This window comes from Mixophyes fleayi, chromosome 1 (assembly GCF_038048845.1).
Source record: "Mixophyes fleayi isolate aMixFle1 chromosome 1, aMixFle1.hap1, whole genome shotgun sequence".
Classification (NCBI taxonomy): domain Eukaryota; kingdom Metazoa; phylum Chordata; class Amphibia; order Anura; family Limnodynastidae; genus Mixophyes; species Mixophyes fleayi.
Genome location: NC_134402.1, coordinates 296,805,533 through 296,810,548, shown reverse-complemented (window position 1 = coordinate 296,810,548; position 5,016 = coordinate 296,805,533). Strand labels below are relative to the sequence as shown.

General features: G+C 39.9%; 1 pseudogene; it reads left to right on the top strand.

Moving 5' to 3' along the window:
• The first annotated feature begins 1,791 nt into the window (after nt 1-1,791).
• Nucleotides 1,792-2,476, top strand: LOC142108198 (protein/nucleic acid deglycase DJ-1 pseudogene; annotated as a pseudogene).
• Nucleotides 2,477-5,016: the final 2,540 nt, after the last annotated feature.

Here is a 5,016-nt window from a genome sequence, read left to right as displayed (position 1 = left end):
GAGAAAGTGCGAGGGGCTATTGTCTGAGTAGCATTACGTCCGTAAGTACGACGACCCCATGGTTAGAAAAGAGACACACCCAGCGATGCCAGTCCAGTAATATTCAGACTTGAGCAGGCATCCTTGAGAATGATTATCATTCTAGGGAGGGTAAGGTTTTAGACCAAACAAAGTGCTGGACGTGCTCACACGTGCCTCAGTGATTATATCAAGTAGGATTAGTTCTCTTTCCACTAAGTATTCTTGAGGTACCCGAACTATAGGCGGGAGGTCACTAAGGGAAAAAGTAGGACACCTAGGTCCCTTAGTCTGAAGTCTCCCAATGCTTTGCAAGCCGATCACTGTTAAATCTGAGTATTGGGAGACTGGGAAGAATGAACAGACAATAGCCCGCCCACAAGTGTTGATGAAAAGAACAGATGACATTATTAGAAGTGTGTATATTAACGCAAGCTGAAGGAGATTGTATATGACATTATTGATAGACATAGGATGATGCTATGGATGAACATGAAGTGTTTAAATGTATTCTGAGCTTAAAGACATGCGTTGGACAGAAGAACCTGTTAAACTTGAAGAACTGTAGTAGAGACTTCTGTATAGCTGATACATGTTCTACTGTACCTTGAACCTTTCCAAATAATGTATTAAGTGTTTTACTGCACCCTTGAAGGGCATACAAAAGGTTATCTCCAAGCTCCAGAAGTGTACGGTTTATAGTAAAAGAAGAAGTCGTTTAGAGGATTAAGACTTTCTCTTATAATAACTTGTTTAGATCTACAAACAGCGTGGACATACACCAAGGGGGATTTGTATTACATAACAATGAAACGTGGTACTGAGATCCTGCATATAACATCTTTAAGGTGATAGTTTATTTTACTATCAAAGGGTGGATTGTTAAAGTCGTATAATTGGATGAACGAAAGTATATTGGTTTAATATTGGTTTGCCGTCCGTATTGCGAAGCGTACGCCACGTGTTACGTGGCATGATACGATCGCACGGTAAAATACGCACGCACACACTCGCATTGCAACAGTTAGTTATTTATATAATTTCATATTGGTTCTGTTACACTGTAATTCAGGAGCAGATAGTATTCGGTTTATTATTAGTCTATATATATACATATATATATATATATATATATATATAGTGATTATATGTACATTGTAGTGTTATTAAAGGTTTACGTTATAGGAAAGGTGTCATGCCTGATATCATATTGAAGCCCTAATAATCATCAGCAGCTGTCCAGTGCAGTCAGCGAAGAGATCGCACATTGCATACTTTAGTTATTGATATTAGAGAGTGAACCTTTGTATGATACTGGCTATGAAAGAGCAGACCCCCTGGAGAGACGACCCCCTCCTTTGGATTCCTTAGACTGAATCAGCCTATGAACTGTTTACCCTGAAGCCACCCTGTTTCTGGACCTATAGAAACAATCTACGTCATCTCTATTGTTCAATTGTAACACTGTACTGTATATAATCATAGCTGCACACACCCTGGCCCTCAGTCAACTCTGACACAGTATTCTAAACAGATATACTGTCCACCGGGTCCCATGGGTGCGCAGAGTGCGCAAGCGATTGCATTGGTATGTACTTATCTTTTTGGTATTGGCTGTTCTGTACTGTACTTTATTATGATATAATAATGTATTGAATTGTTGACTATTTACATCTGCTAAAATAAATCACTTTGTGCTTTGGACACACATACAATTGATTGGGCAATGCTTATTTTAAAATGATAGAATTACTTTAATAGTGGTCTCTGACTGTAGTTGCAGGAATAGCACCTAATTCAAGTTCTCAAACATGGCCGGCAAGAGAGCCCTGGTGATCCTGGCCAAAAGCGCAGAGGAGATGGAGACAGTTATCCCCACTGATGTGATGAGAAGAGCAGGGATAACGGTGACTGTTGCAGGACTAACGAGCAGAGATTCAGTTCAATGCAGCAGAGATGTTGTGATATGTCCGGACGCCAGCCTAGAGGAAGCCCGGGCAAAGGGACCGTACGATGTTGTGGTGCTTCCAGGCGGTAATATCGGAGCTCAAAATCTGTCAGTGTCTCCTGCAGTAAAGGATGTGTTAACAGAACAAGATGCCAAAAAAGGTCTAATTACTGCCATATGTGCAGGTCCCACTGCCCTGCTGGCTCATGGGATAGGGTATGGAAGAAGTGTCACTACACACCCCCTTGCCAAGGATAAAATGATGAATGGAGACCACTACAAGTACTCGGATAATAGAGTGGAGAAGGACAGACATTTCATCACGAGTCGCGGCCTCGGCACCAGCTTCGAGTTTGGTCTTGCTATCATGGAATCCTTGCTGGGAAAGGAAGTGGCTGACCAAGTAAAGGCCCCGCTCGTTCTCAAAGATTAAGACCACCTCAGTTCATAGTTGCTCACCTTGCACTTTTAGTAGTAATGAGCTGGTTGATATAAATTCTTAAATGTTTAGACCTTTCAAAGCTTCTTTCTCTAGATACGGTGTCAAGAAATGCATCTTGGCTGGTATCTTTCAGAAGGTCCCTTCGTTCTCATCAATGATACAGCATTTAATACATGTTAAATTTATTTTGCTTGATACGGTAATGGTAAGGCACACTTGTCTAACTTAAAATAAACATCTTGAAGTTTGTTCCAGAAAATAAAGAAAAAAAACAAAAAAAAACAAAACTATTTTCTTAGCAACATGTAAATAATCTATTTTTTTCAGTTAATATATAATTTTAATGTAGTGAAGAAGGTAATTAATATTTCCAACATGTTAATTACATCAGTTTGGTCTCATTCTGTTCACAATCACATGAGAATGTTTCTGGTAGTATTTATGAAGTGTTTGCATATTGCGAATGCTATTCATAACAAATTTTACTTTTCATATACCAAATAGCCTCTCCACAGATGCCATAAAAGAACCGGTTTATACAGGTCCAGGGGCGGGAGTCTATAGAAGGACACCTGGCCACACATGGAAAGATGACCCCCACCTTAAGGAACAATGACCAGAGGAATCAGCCAATGGGGCATCGAGTTCTTGGGAGGTCATGACTCATCGACCTATGGATGTGGATACTGTATCTGTGTATCTTTGTGATGCCACTGATTTTTATGTCTGTACAGTGTATAAATTGTTCATCTCTGCCTTTGAAAACCAGAGCATTGATATTGAAGCTTGTTATTGGCAACCGGGAAGACGTATGCATGCTATACTTTAATCTATTTTGCAAATAAAACTCTTGTGCTTTGGAACCACAGTGATCGCAATGGAGAAACATTTATTCCTCACGATACAACAGACTTATCAGCAGATAGCAGTATATGTAAGGAAATCATTAGAGGTATGAGATTTAAGCCAATGATGTTCTGCTTTACGATAACATTTTTGAAAATGTGTTACTTTAGTGGGCCATGGCTGACATTGAGTTGACGTGGAGTATGAAGAGTTGCTGGAACCACTTGATCAAGGGCTGTTGCTAGGGTTTGGTGAAAATGAAGTACTGCCATATAAGATGAGGAGAATGTAGAAATTGTGGAGAGAAGGTGTTGCAGAGACTAGTGTTCGATTGCATGAGATGTAGATCGGTCTCTTTACTTACCATATAAATATAGTAGATGTAGCTTTGATAATATCCCTGACAAGGGAGAAACACTTATAAATGGAGTAAAAAGTACCATCTACCAAAAGATTTATTGAGCGTAGACATTTAAAGTCAAACACTTGTCAATAATTCCACAGAGGCTGAATTTTTTTCTGAGAATTGAGAATGTGTGAAATAGTGCAACCTGATCTCAACTCTCCAATCTCTAGATTGTAAGCTCCCAAGAGCAGGGCTCTGTCTACCTCTGTTGCATGTCTGCATCTTCTCCATTAACCTCATATGTCCTTGTTATGTTTCTATGTATGATCTTTTTTGTGTATGATTTGTTATACCGACTGTCCAGCAATGCTGATTTTTGTGTCTCCTTGCAAAAAACAATGATGATGAAGGCGTAATCTACTTCCTTGATATGTGGAATCTTGTTTACTTAAAGGTGACCACACACGGATCAATTTCCAACTTGGTCATAAATGTAACTCACACCACACACACAGGCCAGAATTGATTGTCTTTTGTCCACATTTACCAAAATGCCTATAAATTATACACTAGACTTTGATCAGATTATTATCAAGCAGCCACACGTGTGGGATATCTTTTTCATCACACTGTGCCCCTCCCTTTTCATCACACGGTGGCTTCCTGCCTTTTTCATTACACTGTGCCTTGCCCCCCCTTTTTCATCACACTGTGCCTTTCTCCCCCCATTTTTCATCACAGTGTGCTTTTCTGTTTTCCTTCCCTTGCCTCCGTTCCTTTATTTAACTATGTATTAGCTTCTTTCATCTTTTTTCTTTTCTTTTCTTTTCTCCTCTTCTGTCTTCTTGATTCTTGCTGGGTCCTCACTGCGCCGCTCCTCACTGAATGTCGGGCGTGACTTGATGATATCACGGCCAACATTCAGTGGGAACGGAGCAGGGAGGAGGGACACCAGCTCTGTGATCATGTGAGTATATGTTTGTTTGTTTTTTTAACTACCCTGCTCCCCCACCAACGAACGAAATATCAGGCAGGGTGATGTATCCCTGCATACTTTCAAGTTCTTTTTCTACTGAACATTTAATGAGTCTGCTTGGTAGTCACAAAATGTTTCAGGGACTCCAAGGGGTAAATGTATCAAGCTGACAGTTTTCCGGTGGGTTTGAAAAACCAATCAGATTCTAATTATCATTTATTTAGTGCATTCTACAAAATGACAGCTAGAGTCTGATTGATTGCTATAGACAACATCTCCACTTTTCAAACCTGCCGGCAAACTCTCAGATTGATACATTTACCCCCAAATCTAAAAAAATAGTAGAATCTCAAAACTGTTTTTTTTCCTGCATATCTCTAAGCCTATACTTAAAGCTGCACACCTAGGGAGGGTGAAACATCACCCTACATAGTGTGCTC